This window comes from Scomber scombrus, chromosome 24, assembly GCF_963691925.1.
Source record: "Scomber scombrus chromosome 24, fScoSco1.1, whole genome shotgun sequence".
In the NCBI taxonomy this organism is placed as follows: domain Eukaryota; kingdom Metazoa; phylum Chordata; class Actinopteri; order Scombriformes; family Scombridae; genus Scomber; species Scomber scombrus.
The window spans coordinates 5,988,824-6,005,298 of NC_084993.1; the positions used below are offsets into that span (position 1 = coordinate 5,988,824).

Genomic DNA, 16,475 nt, shown 5'->3' on the forward strand with positions numbered 1-16,475 from the left:
CAGGGTAAATAAATCTCAGGAATATGGGCACAGAAAGCCCTGTCATCAACTCAAAAAGGTCTGGAGGGACATGTGCATCTGGCAAACGCCTACAGCTTAGGCAGTGTCCAAGTGTTAAAGCTAATTGCTGCGAGGTAATGGCCTAATCACTCAGTACGAATTCAGTTTATCAGTAGCATTCATCATCGCTGCAAATGATATTTGTAAATAGGCTACCACGTTTTCTGATGAATACAGGTATTTATCAAGTGTCTCAGCTGAGTCGGGCTGATATGAGCAGTTTTTTATTACGCACTGCTGACAGGAGACTTTCAGCAGGGGGCTGAACGTTACATGCTGAGTGTTAGCCCAGAAAAAAAAGACTGAAAAACACCTGCCTGTCATGATGGCAATTCAGATTCAACCAAACAATGACATATTTATTTGGATTATCATAATCACTCATGGAGGGTGGAACCCAGGAGTTAGAGCGCAGGAAACAGAAGCAGAGCATCAATGTTTAACAAGCACATCAGCTCTGTTATATTAAAAGAGCACCAGTGTTTTATTAAGCAGATAACATGTAGAACAAGATTAAAAAAGGAGGCCGTATTTCCTCATTGTATTAGACAGTTGAGGCTCTGGGGGGATGGAAAGGAAAGGGATGAAGAGAAAGAGTCAGGAAGAGACAAAGACAGGGAAAGGAGGAAAGGGCAAAGGAGTAAAGTGAGCAAAACGCATCTCCTTCCCTCTTTGGCTTTTTTTTCTGTGGTGTTTTGTGAAGAGGGGAATGTAGTAGTGACAAGAGAAATGTTAACCGGCCTGTACTTTGGAATAACAATACCCAGGGCTGGCAGGCAGATAGCTGGTGACAAAGCCTCCCCTGACTGAGCCACACATGAGAGGGATAAAAAATGAGCCGGCGCATGTCCTCCCGGCGTGACCCACCTCAGTTCTCACTGTGCACAAACACACACGCAAGAGCTAAAAAAAAACGAATAACACAAATAGCAGCATGCCCCGTTGACTTTTCTCAGACAAATGCGCAATGCACGAACATCTATATGTACCTAAAAAAAGCTCCTAACCTGCGTTTCATTTATCCTTTCTTTTGTCGTCTCTGATCAAATGCAAAACACGCTGAAAGGATTAAGCTGTTTGCCACCGAGCAGACATGCACGAGAGCATATCTCCTCCTACATCACAGCTGATCTGCTCTTAATAACAGGTAAGTACTTTGCTAAAGCATGACCCCAACAATCGATCCCTGTCCTCAGCACCGGGGCGGAGGAGTCTGATCAGCAGAAACGTGCAAAAAACATCCAAATACACATGTTCACAGAGACACAATCTCACACACTGCGCAGCGAGCAAAGACAATAGCAATTTAGAGATAGCATCTGGGCAAGCCCAGGCCACAATCTCCTCGACATGAGTGATGTCCGCTCATTTCCCTTTGGGGAAAAAGAAAAAGAAAAAGAAAAAAAGCCTTACTGCGACTTCGACTGTAAGGAGGAAAATCATTGCATTACTGTAAAAAGCCATATGGTCTCCCTAACTCCTAAGGGAGAATGGATATAAATAAGGCTACAAAAGAAAAACATATTGACCAAGATATGCTTTCAAGGAAAATGAATATACAGAACAACGAGTAGCTGCTCCAGGGCTTTTACAGAAGGCCTGGATGCCACTTTCAATGACAATCAACACAGCATAAAAAATGTCAAACAATAGCAAGAAGAGAGGTCACGGAGAAATAAAACAATAGGATGTCCATGCCAATAACAACCACAGAGAGTGTACAGTGCTGACATGGTGGAATATACATGCAGAGGGGGGAAAAAGCAATAAATCTTTTAAGTTGTTTGGTGCATTGGTGCTGTACAGTACCAGTGAAGCAGGCACTCCACAATGAGATTCAAGGACCAACTGACCTGGATTTTGTGATTTAAATTAGGAAGGTGCCTCCTGAATGATATTAGGTAATAATGGCTATGGTTTAAGATGCTGTACTTCACTGAACCACACTGAGGTCAAGGTTGTTTCGTGAATATAAATACACTTAATATGACTGATTAAGAGTATGTTGAATCAGCAATTGACTGTCTACTAAGCACTACCATCCTCAGTATCTGATATAGACACTTTCAGTACACAGTTTACAAAGCTTCCTGTGGTAGAATTACTACCCTAAATCTTCACTTTCTCCACAGTTTTTACAAGTTTACATTGCCTCTAGTAGTCTCTAATAGTTGTTCAGTTATGATTGGACAGCTGCTGTTTGGGGCAGGTTTTTAGTGCAACAGTCAATCATTGATGACACTTTACAGCCTTCAAATAGTCTAAAATAATCTAAATATTTGAAAGATTATACTTTTGTACTTTATATATAAGTACAGACTAAAGATACACTCTGCCTCTGTATCAAGCATTATAACACAAATGGTGCTACACTACAGGTACAAAATACCCCGGAAAATCTAATATTACAGTTCACCTAGTTCACATTAACTAACTGTACACAACAGTGAATGGCCCATGATTCCAAATTTGTCTATAATAGGTTGGTGTCTGTTGCTGGAAATCTTACAAGAGTTCTTTGGATGAGTAAAATGGAGGGGGTTTCGATTAAAAAAAATAAAATAAAATAAAAGCAGCCAAGTAAACACCCTGAAGCAGTAGAAAATGTTGGCTCCATAAAGCCAGTAGAAGGAAAAAGTGCCAACTCCACACAAAGCGTTCCATCAACAAACAATATCATAGAAATGAAATTTTACTGAGGGATGGAAGATGGGAGAATATAACGAAAACACCACCATCCTCTTGATAAGACCCGTCGCTGGTTTCCAGCAGTTGAAAGTATGTCAGAACAAATCTTATTAGTAGTAGAAATTGAGTATATTTATGAATATGCAATGGAAATGTATTATTTCATGCTTTATTAACATTGCCTGTTAAAAGGATATCAATTACAATTAGAATAAATGGATCAAAAATGCCCTCCCACAAACAATTCTGATGTACTGAAAGTCTATTAATTTGAAAGTGCTATGTCGAGTTCATTTGTGCCTCTGCAAGAAATATGAAAAACCAGAGTTTCTGACTGTCAACCCTTTCATCACTTTCCCTCCCACAAGCCTCCAGGACAACAATTGGAAATCATCCAGCAAATCAAACCCGCTCCCGTGTTTGTTTTTGATGGGACGCAGGTGCTGGGAACACAATCCGTTCCCTGCCAGACTCGATATCTGTAATAGACTGAAACAATAGACGATCAGAGACAATGAAACAGCCGCATTATGTTTGTCCTTGTCACATCACATCAGTCTGGATGGTGCTGACTAGAGAAGAGGCTCTTTTCACATGTGAGGTTCGTCCACGGTTGCCATGCCAGGGGTGGCTGGCACATCATCAAAGCATGTGCGTACCTCTCTCCATCAGAGTTTGGCTGATACAGGCCTTTGAAATGTGGTAACATTATTTTTGGCCCTTAGCTGATAGCTGGTACTTCATGTTGCACCATTTTTAGTATCCCTGATAGGGATACCCTAAAAGTATTTTTAGTATTATAGGGATACTCAATGAATATGTTGGTATTTACATTATCTTCCAGGGTGAGAATAACCTGCCTGCATTTTGATGCATTTTCATTTCTGAAGGCACATCAAACAGAATAGTTAATGAAAATATATGGTGCTTTACAGTAGGTCAGGTCAAAAATACAGTTTTTAACATATCTAAAGACAGATGACTAGTCTTAGGCAAGAAAACAAGCACAGTAAAAAACATGGTCTAAAAATGGTGTGGGAAAGGTAAGATAGAAGGATCACAGGATGGCTAGACTATGTAAGTGTGTTTTAAGAAGAGGCTTAAATGAAGAGATAGACTTTGCCCTCCTAATCTCCTCTGATAGGTTGTTCAAAAGCCTGGGGGACTTGATGGCAAACACTCTGTCACCTTTGTTTTTTAGTCTGGATTCAGGAACCATCAGGAAAGCAGCATTTGAGGACCTCAGGGCCTGTGATGGGGAGTTAAAAGGTCAGAAATATAGCTTGGGGCCAGACTGTTCAGGGCTTTAAAAGTGATAAGATTTTAAATTTGACTCTAAAACTAACAGGCAGCCAGTCCAAAGATGAAAGGATAGGTGTAATGTGCTCTCATTCTGAGTTACCTAGCGGCTGCATTTCGGATTAATTGTAACTAGAACCATCTCTAGAATGAGTTGTGTGAAAAGTTGAGCCATCCATTTATGAATGTTCTTGAGATGGTTCCTAAATGAAGACATTTTATTGAAATTATTGGGGTCACAGCTGATGTAAACCTTGGTATCGTCTGCATAAAAACACAATCGGGCCAAGCACGGAACCCTGAGGAACCCCACACAGCATCCAAGAGGTGGAAGACCTAGACTCAGCAATATGAATACAGAAAGTCCTGTCTGTAAGGTATGACAACAATCAATCAAGGGCCGTGGCACTGATGCTCACCCCTTGCTCTAAATGGGACAGGAATAGATTGTGGGATCTACTGTATCAAATGCAGCACTGAGATCTAGGGGTACCAAAATGGAGGGATATAGAGTTATCATTCATAAAGGCTAAAAGATGATTTGTAACAATCTTCTCCAGGATTTTGGCTATGAAAGGAAGTTTAGACGGTGGATTTATAGGTTAGGTAATACTCACTCTACAAATGAGGGCAATCTTTTGAGTATAAAAAGTTTAAACTCATTGTAGGTTAAAGTAGAACAAGGGACATGGGAAGCATGAGTATTACAGCTTTCCATTTTAAAAAACAGCTTGGGATACATACCTTGGGAAATCTTACATTTCTAATAAATGTCTATTTGAGAAACAGCAGATTGCTAGTGTAATAGGTACAAAGTATTAAACCCTCTGTCTTGTCCTGCTTTTTTTGTGCTAATTTTGTGATTTGTTTGGTTACCAACTTATGTATTGTTTTAAAAAATATGCAATATAATTTAACAGAAATGAATAAATAAGATGTATTTCTATATTTTTATATTTGCTACTTAGATTGAAATTGAACGTATTTTGTACAGATGCACAAAAATACTGCACAATACAACTGCCACTTTGATTGTAATATATGCACATATATGTCAATCTATAAGTCAATTAATTTAGGTTTAAGGCTTATGATAGAATAACCATGTTTAGAAAGTGGAAGAATTACACAACAAATGTCATCTTATATTATAGCAGGATTGGCTGTGCAGTATCAGATTTGAATTTGGTATTCTTCCTAAAATCAATATTTTGAGTATCTCACACTTCCCTGCTGCTGGTAGAACATTTAGGATAACTTTGCCAGTGCAGTATCTGTTTTGTGTCAAAGCTTGGGACAGAGTGAGCATTTGGGTGGACAACCGATAATTATGCTGCAGGAGTGGTGCGAGAAGATTCGATAGATGTCTTTTCATGGTGTGAAAATGTGTCCCCTTAAGCCCCATATTGGTCACACACTGTATATCAGCAGGGGGATGGATCGGTCTAACCCCTCAACTCCACACCTCATCCAAAATTAGAGCATGGAGTGGATTTCCAAATGGCCTGTCATGTCCAGCGCATGAGTGCTCAGTGGAAAGTTAAAAGTGTCTGGCACACAAATCCCCCTTACCCTTGTTTACTGTACATTATGTGCAGTTGCCTAGCAATGACAGAAACTCTTGAGTGTTAGCCTGCAGGATGCATTACCCCTGCACAATGGCCAATGTTGCAGATCATTAAGACAGAGACCTATGGATGGCCATGCAAACATACACACCCACTGTAGTGTTCTGTGTCCTGAGAGTCTGTAACCTTGGGGTGTGTTTTTAGTGTGTTCTTGCCTGTTTTGTTACTACAAGGCTTGTTTTCTCTCAGTCTTTGGTGCTATGGCAGTCCAATTGTCATAAAGCCACAAGGACGAGAGCACAGGACAGCTCAGATTGCATCCTTTCTTTCACCAAGGTGTGGGGTAAAAAGGTGTTTGTGAAGCGACATGCCCTAAACTTAAAATCCACCTTGAAATGCGCTATGCTTTAAAGGAAAGCTGAGATGGAATAAAAAATAAAAAACCTTGAACTGAGTCAATGCGGCGCAAATCAAATCAACATTTCAAAAAACTTCAGTTAAAAAATCTGGAAATTGATTACTTGGCCTTCCTGTGGCTTCATAAATTTGCTCCGTAGCAGAGGGTAAAATCGTGTTACAATTAGTCTTATAGAGGTGGACCCAGCTGCTGCAATATGAACCTTGGTTTATGAGAGCAGCTGTAACCAGAGTGCGGAGAGAATATTGAGAGACTCCCACCATGCCTTTACCTATTGGAGGAATGTCTGTAGCTTCAGGGTTCAAGAACAAATAACCACTATAACACCATCGATATCTGCTAAGTATTGATCCACCACCACCTCTGGCTTTCCTGGGTGAAATAAACAAGCAACCTCGGACAGTAAACTGAAGGTATATATTTCTACTTAGGTTTGAATTTCGTGTGTAAAATTCACTCTTTTTCCCACCTGCAGGCGGAGCGGTGAAAGGATTTTTAAGACAGGAGAGATTTGTGGCAGTATAAAAGAGAGACAATAATAAAAAGGACCCATGAAACATACCTTGGTGTCTCTTCTCCCTCCCCCTCACCCCTTCAGTTATTCAACAGCTGACAGAGTCTAGCAGGTGGCACATGGCCTTGCGGGTTGTGTGTATGCATGCGTGGTTAAAAATACCTTGACCCTGAGTCCGAATGCTCCACACATAGCAGAGATAGTCCACCCGGTGCCCCAACTGTGCCTCCTCCATTCCAGCAAATGCCTGCTTTATAGAGACAGTATTCATGCATGTTTGGACTGTTTGGGAGGTCATTTCAAATTTTGCTGGGAAACCTTCCAAGCAGCCAACAGTCCAATTTACCTGCAGTCAAATAAATTCAATCCAAGTACAATTATACACCAGACTGGGGCATTATTTGTGAAAAACACGGGGGCAGAGTTGCTTTTACAGCTTGGAATGGAGGCCATTTTTATACAAACACCTGCTGGGCATCCTTTGCACCCTCAAATATCCTTCCTTTGCCTTTAATTTTCAAGTTGAAAAAGGTTTACTCAACTTTTATTTATTCATTCACTTACTTAGGGACTGCTGCTCTCGATTCTTGCTCGATAAAAAAAACAGCGAATAGGCTGACACAGGTGGGAGGCTTTGATTCAGATTCAATTCCTGACTGGCATGTGATTAGAGAAGTGGGGGTGTGAACTGTTACATGACCCCCTTTGCATTATTAAGGCTCACTTTAATCAAAAAATACAGCCACATTTTAACAGTTTGTGACTAAGTGTAGACTGAATAAAGATTAGTATGTACTTTCTTCCAATGTAAGCAGTTTTCAACACAATGTGATTTTTGTAATAAAGCTATTTTGTTGTTGCATTATAAAGAGATGTCTGTCAAAATTATCTTTCAACACATGAATTGTGTTGTCTCAAACAATTTAAGCAAAGACAATACCTTTACAGACTGGACTCTATGAATGCTTAAATTATTAATCATAGAGTGGAAACTTTACAGAACTAGACAGATGAGAGAGTTCAACTAAAAAGGCACAGAAGCTGAGATCTTAATGTAACACCAGAGGATACAAAGATCTGTCTGACAGTATGTACTGAATCTGGAATCTCAGCAAACAGACTTTGGGCACATCTTAACATTCCACACAAGTTTTGAACATCCAAGTTGAAATCTCAAAAGTCTGAACCTATCCTTGAGTTGTCACAGATTTTTTTCTTCTTTTTTTTTTGATTTGACAGCAACAAAAAAAATGTGCAGAGGTGAACTATGCAAAGACGAGTCATGAGAGTGGTTACAAGCAACAGCGTGCTAGAGGTGAAACGGAGGAGGCGGAATACAAAGCAAATAATGATCTCAACTTGGTTTCATAACTGACCTTGTAAACTGCTCAATACTCCAAATTTGGCATCTATCCCTCAGTTCTTTTTTGTTTGGATACAGGTATGATTTGTTTACAAGTGAGAAAGCAGGGCGCTGATATTCATCATGAACAAATCTAACTTAAACTTTATTAAGTTAACTAGAGGCTGCAGGGGATTTTTCTAGAAAGCTTGACGGTTTTTGAGCAGGTTGTCAGTTGTACCACTGCCATCGCTGTTACAGTGAGGCCTCTCTGAGAAACTCAAAGGTTTAAGAAAAGTACTAGGAGTAGTTGAGGCAGGTGAAGCTCAAACACTGCAGTTTTATATGGGAAAAAGCTTCTTTGAATGATGTGAATGCCCGCTGCAGCCTCATAAAATCACTATGTTGGAGCCAGTTTTTGCTGCAGCTGTGACACTTTGCAGTGACAGTGAGTGGTGCTCTGTAAGCACTTAGCAAGGCAGGTCTTAGACATCTACCTCCTCCAGAAAACAATGGAGGTTCACAGGGAAGAGACAGCAAGAGGGGCGTCCCATGTCTATTTTAATGTGCCATGATAGACAGGCTGACAGTGTTGTCGGCAGTAGCGCCCTTGTTGCTTTCCTCTTCCCTGTCCCTTTCTCCCTATCTCATCTTCTCTGCTCAGGCGAGGTGACGGATCCACTGCTGTGACACGTGGAGTGTATCTGTCACAGGACAAAAAGGCAATCGGTCCAGCCATCCGCCCCAATATGGCTGCACTTTTCGTCTCGTTGTCACTGGTACTAGGAGGGTCGTGCTCAGGGAAGCTGTCGACCTCCTACGCTCACATGACATAACAAATACTCCCTCGCACTCTCTTTTCATTCCCAGCTTCTTTGCTTTCTTTTATTTCTTTTTACCTTAGCACAGTTGTGAAAAAAAGGGCTTACCAAGGAGAGTGGGAATAGAAAAGACTGTCTTAAAAGTAATGTTACCATCAAAGAGTGTAAATTTGTATTCATGAGAGAAGAGAGAAAGAATTTCGACGTCAATAGCAATAGCTTTAATATTAGAAAATTCAATAAAACCAGTCAAATTAAGAATGTGTATGGGACAACATGAGTACCAAGCGACCCCAATTCTTCAATAACAGCTCTGACACAACGACATGCATTGCAGCTGTGTAATAACTGTTTTCTTCTACGCATGGATGCTGCATGTACAGCACAGCAGAGCAGTCACATTATAAAATAAACAAATAAATGGAAATGGAGACAGCTACTGGAAAAATGTGAGAGCAGGTGCAAGGCTGCCCACCTCTTCTGCTCCGGGAAAACACGACACCTTTCTGACCTCTGTCTGAGACAGACTGGGGAGGGGGGCTGGGGGTGGCGGTAGCAGTGGCAGTGACTCACCCAGTAGAAGAAAAAAAATCATTTTCATTTAAAATATTTTCACAGAAGCTAGGAGGATCTGGCTGGAGGATTTATTTTCTCGATTTAATCTCTGTGTTGCTCTTTTTTTTGCTGATGTGTTTTCTCACAAGTGACGAGACAGTTGGTGCAAAGAGGACTAATTTTGGAATCATGAATGCTTTCATTTCAATAAAAGTCAACTTTGTGGGGAAAAAAAGAGGGCAACCAATATCAATATTCCCAGATAAGCACCCCTTAGTTTCAGTTGTGTCACTCTGATGGTTCAGCTCAACCATCGATAAAGATAGTCAGCTCACATCACAACACATCACATATAAACCCTACAGTATCCAGCCAACCTCTCCAAAAAAGCCCAATTGGGTGGGTATCAAAGGCTCAGCCTAGGGAGGGGACATGGGAGAGCAGAATCAAACTCGCTCCCACTGAACAGACAGAAGAGCAGAGGAGGATAGGAGGTGGATATAGGGGAGGGGAGGGGGGGTTTGTGTGACCAGCTTTCTGCTCGTTCAGTGCCAAGTTTTTCTCTCTCTGTATATTGTTCTCTTCTCTTTATCGCGGTCTCCCTCCCTCTCGTTTTTGAAGCCACAGTAAACACAGGTGTTTTTGCTTTTACTCCAGGGGCCCCCAACTCTCTGCGGGATACTGGAATGACTCCAGCAAAGTTCCCATTTTTGTTTTACCACTGCTGTCTTTGCACCACCTGTCTATGTTGAGGCATTTTTAGTCCTATACCTCCCCCTCCCATCCCCAACACACACTTTAACAGTCCTACAGTTTGAGTGACTTACTAAATTGTCTTTTACTGTCCAGCTGTCATAATCCAAAAGGAGGGAGGCGCTGACATACTCGCCGTGGTCCCCTTCAGCTGTTATACTCACAACAAAGAGTGCTGCCTTTGAGTGCTTTGGGGGGTTTATTTTGGCTGGCTTTTACCTTCCAGGATACATAGAGGTTGCATTTCTATGTGATTGGTGGAGTTTGTAAAGGAAGTCTGAAGACAGTACTTAACATTTTGGGCAATACATTAAATTGCTTTTTGTCCAAATTAGATTTTTAAAAATGACGTGTGCTGTATATAAAGGTAGCATAAATATAGGAAGCAAGAGGAAACAGCTAGGGAGCAACGTCTACTGACCAGTACCTCAAAAGCTCACAAGCAAACACATTTCATCTCCTTTGCTTAATCTGTGCACAAACTGAAGGTTAAAACAGCTAAGCTGCCTGCCAACTGTAGCTTCATACAGATGTGAGAATGTTCTCATCTAACCCTCAGTAAGAAAGAAAATAAGTGCTATGTTCCCAAAATATTAAACTATTCCTTTATGGTGTAAAAAAAAAAAAAAGGTGGAGAAAGCTAACTCAACATCCTTAAAGTTGCAAATAGAAGATGTGTCTTTCTCTAAGTCCCGATGAAAGTTCACATATAGTTCAATTACTTTAAGGCATTTGTGATGTGTTATTTGCTAGGTTGATTTACATTACAGAAGTAGAATTCACTTGTTTGCCCTCTGGTTAAAAAGCCCCAGTCTCAACAGTTTCTCTCTCACTCCCTATGTAACCAAGCCTACACATTCTTGCTGTTTATGCATGTAAATGTGACTGTACAGTACTGTATGTGCCAAACAAAGCCATGCCAAGTTAGGAGAGAGGGCATCCATGGGCTATGTATCTACTGTGTGTGTGCATGTCCAGGTGCCAGCACTGTGGCCTGGCATGAAGCAGGTAGTGCCACCAAGAGAGACAGGTGCACTAGGACATTGTCCATCTGGCCATAGTGGGCAAGACAGGTGGTACCTGTCAGCAGTGTGTGAGAGAGAGGTATAGACAGAGAGAGAAAGTGTGAGGGAGAAAAAGGAAGAGAGAGAGAGTGAAAGAGAGAAAGAGAGGGGTCCTCATCATAGCCATTGTTCAGGTGTGGGAGTTCAGAGCTGTGATGTATAATTGAGTGGCAAGAATCAGGCGGAATTCCTTTGAAAGCAAAATAATGAAAAGATATGTAGTCTGTCATATGTGCTCATGTTTATTATCCTCTCTCCCACTCGTGAAAGCTCTCTCTCACACATACTGGCACATACACACGCGTGAATAAACATAAGCTGCCATAAGTTTTACTGTAAATACATCCCTGTACAGATGTGCACACGCACACATAATTCACCTCATTACATTGTCACTGTCAACCAGGCAGATTTTTCTCCATTATCCGCAGAGAAGTGGGAAACAGGCAGACACGGTGAGAGTCGTTAACCTAAGCTTTAGAAGCTCACGGCAAACCTACCTTGTGTGGAACCGCCTAGCTCAACAAAACCGGACACTAAATTGCCAATCAGCAGAAAATCCCCACTCCTTCTGGCTCCTGCACACCTGTACGCCAACTCTCTCCACCTTTGCCCCGTCTGTCTGTCAATTTGTGCAGCACCTCTCCATTAGGTGGGCGCTGACGTGGCAACTCCTGGCCTGAAAACAATGTTGATACTCATCATTGCTGCTAACAGATTTCATGGCGGACCACTCTTAACCTGGGGAGCCAGTTTGCCAGAGTTATTTTCTCACTCCATTACGTTGCAAATAGAAAACAACAGTGTGTAGAGAGTCTGCTTTACACACAATGCAGCACTGCTACAAGCGAGTTGGCAGCAGTCATGCATTGTTGTGACTGCTTGTCTTTCCAGGCAATTCCAGAAGTGCTTTAAACTGCGGCCCAGTCAATATGGATGGCGCCATGAATACATTTCAAGGGCCACACCGGATGCTTTGGAAAAAGGCGTCGTCCCCGACTCGCCAAGCAGCGCTCACACTCAATCTATCTTTCAGGGGACTGAAACAGGCACAGCGCTATCAGTGTGTATCATTTCTGCTTCACATCCATCAGCAAACTGCTGTTCACCAACCGCCAGCGAGCGCCCTGAGAGAGCACGCAGCACTTCCCCTTCCACTTGTGTGTGGCGTTCGGCGGCAGCCCGGCAATTTGCCTCTGATTGTTTCCCATTTTCCCTCGGCGAGTTCAGGCCCGGACGCAGACGGAGAATGGGAAGAGAGAGGCGGACGCGGGGAGGGGAAACGAGGATGGTTAAATGGAACACATACACAAACGTTTGCGTACAAGCACAGACAGTTATTCTCGCACACACACAGAGGTAGAGGTCATGTACCATGAGGCCATTTTTCATTGTTATTATGACCGGGCACAGAGAGCTTAACGCTAACACAGCTGACCTCTACAGCAGGTCACCATTAAAGAGAAAAAAGGTGTGTGTGTGATTGTGTGTGTGTGTGTGTGTGTGTGTGCGTCAGAGTTTGATTTTGTTGTTTGGAGCACACGCAGCTACCGCACACGTGCCTCAGCGCTCGCGCAATAACTCATCCATCTGCCTGGGAGAATGGAGCAGCCTAGCTATTTCTGCTCACAGTCATTACCATCACCGTCAACATTACCTCCTCCATGACTGCCCCTTTCAACTCCACGCCACCCAAGAATCTCACAAACACACACACACACATTGGCAGGCAGGGTGAATAACAGGAATTGCAGGGAATACTAAATCCAAAAAGGGCCAATGTTATGCACTCTCACACTATAGATAGAACATGGCCGAGGTCTTCACTCTGCTGTTTCACATACTCTACTAATGAGGAGATCTGCCAAGGAGCGATTGGTAAAAACTCCCAATACAAAGCACATCTTTTCAATTATACATGAATCATTTCGCTCAAAAATGTGACATACTGTAAGTAACACTTCCTCTTTTAAAATGACTGATAGTGGAAAAACTCATACAAATAAGTACTTTTTAGAGAATCTTTGGAAATTCATGTTTCTTGGGATCCTACACCTGACAAAATGATAACGCTTGTAAGAAGTAGTTCCTCTATATTTTACAGATATTGGATAATTAATTCAATGAGTTCAATAATTGAGCTTCAGGTGCTGATTTTACCCCTCTAAAATGAGTGTGGTGAATAATTTTACATATACTCAACAGAGGAGATCCAGGATAATGCTCTACTCGTGTTCCTATACAGGCAGCTCGACTATTTACAGGCTTTTTACAAAACTAATCCACTTATTAATACATAATAGGAGCCGTAATACCTTATCAGGGGATTAACTTGGAGAACCTAACACTATGCATGCATCAAATGGGAACTACAGTTGGTTCACTATCAAGGCTTTGGACAGAGACAAGTGTTCACAATGTGGGCTAAATATATGCCGGTGCCCAGTCCAGCCATGACCTCCACTGACCCATATCACTGCAATAATACCCATGGAATGAATTGTTAACATGTTTGCTAAATTGAACGAGAACCTTTTTTTAGGGTTTTTTTTCCATTGTGGTCAGGGAGTGGGCTTTGTTGTGCTGATAAACACAAACATTAGTTGCCAGGAGTTTTTAAATGATGCCATATGGGAGGATATCTCTGAGTGAGTGAGTGTGTGCATGTCTGTGTGTGAGTGTGTGTGTCTGTGTGTGTGTTTCCGCAGTCGCATTAGCCAGCGCAGCAAGGCTCTTTCAAGTGAACAGCCAAATAAAGTTAAAAGCAGTTAGATAGCGAGGGAGGCACACTGCCAGAGGTCACACCGCTTTGGATGATAATCTGTCTCCTTTTTTTTCTCCCCCCCAGTTTTCAACCAAACCACCTTAAATGGAGAGAACTCATGTACAAGTTATTTATATTGGGACTGTCTGCAGACACGGTGGAAAACAAATTGACCAGATTAGTGACATCTGAGAACAGATTGAAATTCTCTTTTCCCTCTAGACAGGCCCTGCAGGGTTTTTTAAAAAAAAGACTGACAAAGCAAATGTTCTGCTAATGCTATTACAGTGTAGAGCTCACTATCCTGACATTAATGAGCCCATGACTATCAAAACCAGGGAAAAGAAGATCAGAAATTGGTCAATTTCTTCTTAAAGTGTTCTGCAATCATCTTTTATGAAGTGAGGAGATGCGAGTGCAATTAATGGAAACAACCTCAAACCTCCTTGATAATACACAAACAAGCTGATGACTGAGATTGCTTGTGTATTCCACAGAGAGTTCACTAAGCAGCATTACATTATTCTCTAAACATGGAAAGTGTTGTAAGAACAAGTAAAAGAACAAATGAAATGTACATATTGAACCCAAGGGAACATTAGAAGGAAGAATAGTTAGTATAGCTGCAGCAGTTAATAGCCACTTTGATTGTGTGTATTAGCAGTGTGACAAGGTTAATCTGGTTTAGCTGCTCTTACTCTGACTGTTTATTCAGTAGCAGTTGCTGAATCGGAGTAGTTTTTTTTGCTTAGTCACAGTTTTTCTTGCAGGCAACATAAAACAGAGAGGACAGAGTCAAATGATGCTAATGGCTTGTGTACCCTTTTGATGTTTGAGTTTACTCGTATCTGTATTTTACCTTCACCTAACATGCGCTACTGTTGTAGAATCTAACAGCAGTTGTGTGTGCACCCCAAGCAGAAAATCGCTAGCAGGGAAAATATGGGAGATAATTAGGTAAATATTGGGCTTTTGGGCCCACAGTGCAGTCATTTGTCTAGAAAACACTTCTATACTGCACAGGCTGTTTGGAGAAATGTGATAGTCATTTTATGGTTTTGTTGATGGCTTGATGGGAAAAGGCTACAATTGAAATAGAGAAGATCCTTTGGATGTGCAAGGCTGCAATTGATGTTTATTTTCCCTATCGATTAAAGGGCTTGTCGACATTTTTTCAAGTCTATTTTAATACAATACTCACTTGCCCATATTTAATCTGTCTGTTATGTTTAGTCATTTATTCACTGATCTTTTAGACTTTATAAAAAATGTCCGACAACTGAGACATGGTTAACCGAGTTCCCCAGAGTCAAATATGAAATCTTCATTTGTCCAACCAACATCCCCGGAGCCGAAGATACTCACTTTGTGACAGTGTACACTGGCCAAACTTCAACCAGCAAAAGTTTGGTGTTTTTAATAAATAACTTCAACTGTTAATTAACTAACAGAATAGTTGCAGATTAATTTTCTGTTTTCTGTTAATCAGCCATTAAATAGAGTGATTTGATCAATGGTGGAAAGTAACTTGGAACATTTACCCAATAACTGTGCTTAAGTACAATATTTGATATTTGATATATTATTTTGTTGCTAATATTTGGTGGTACTTTTACTTATGTAAAAACGTGAATGCAGTAGTACTGTTGCTACCTTTATCTGAGTAAATGATCTGAATAATTCCTCCATCCCCTGGTTTTAATGCTGGAATTAGAAGTAGTTGTCTGGATACTCATGAAAGTTTCACCCAAGACAAACAATCCCAAACAAAAAGCTGAGAAAACCTCCCCTCAAATATTTTAAGCACAGAGGATAATCCATCCAGTCCAACAGTGGCTACACACCACACTAGAGTTCATACAAATCAGATAATTGAAAAAAACACAGTCTCACCTCCTTTCCCTAGCTCTACTTCCTTTCAACCCCTGCCAAGTGTAACTGCAAGAGAGCAAATAAAAATCTCAGACAGCTATTAATAATTTATTTGCCCGCTATCGACTCTTATTCCATTGTGGGGTTTTTTTTCCCTTTCTTCTTCTTTTTTTTTTTTTGCAGCTCATTAGAAGCTGGCTGGGTTGGCACAGTAATTGGTCAATAGGGGTGATAGATGACCGCCATGCATGAGCTCTGGAAATCCTTGTGCGCAGAAGAATGAGAATAGTTCCCCTCTGAAACTTCTTTTCACCTCACTTATTATGCAGAATTGCTTTGGGGGATTCTTTGCAATACCGCTCCTTCCAGTGGCCATGGAGGCAGGAGTTGGCTTCATGAGAGCTATGTTGGTCGATGTTCTTACAGTCGCCACTTGCCATATCAATTCCTTGTATGATATGAGAGAGATGGAAGTGTTATGGTCTCTCCTTGGAGAACTATACTCTACAGGTTGATTCTTATTCAAAAGCTTCTCCTTTAGCATCATCCACGTCTATCCAGGACTGATGATATTGTACAAAATCATTTAAAAAAAAGGTTGTTTTCACTCCTGCAACGGAAATCAATGCGTAAACCTTGAAAAGTATGGTTTCCTCGAATGCACCTGAGTCCGAGAGGAATAACAAGCATCTGCAGACAGCGAGCAGGAAAGGGATTATGTCATATATCATAAGAGGGAGCGAAGACAAAAGCAAAT

The 16,475-nt window shown here is 41.3% G+C and overlaps 1 protein-coding gene across 1 annotated transcript in view; it reads right to left on the reverse strand.

Moving 5' to 3' along the window:
* Nucleotides 1-16,475, reverse strand: part of si:ch73-383l1.1 (receptor tyrosine-protein kinase erbB-4) — a 238,891-nt gene that overhangs the window by 184,673 nt on the left and 37,743 nt on the right. The window lies entirely within an intron of this gene.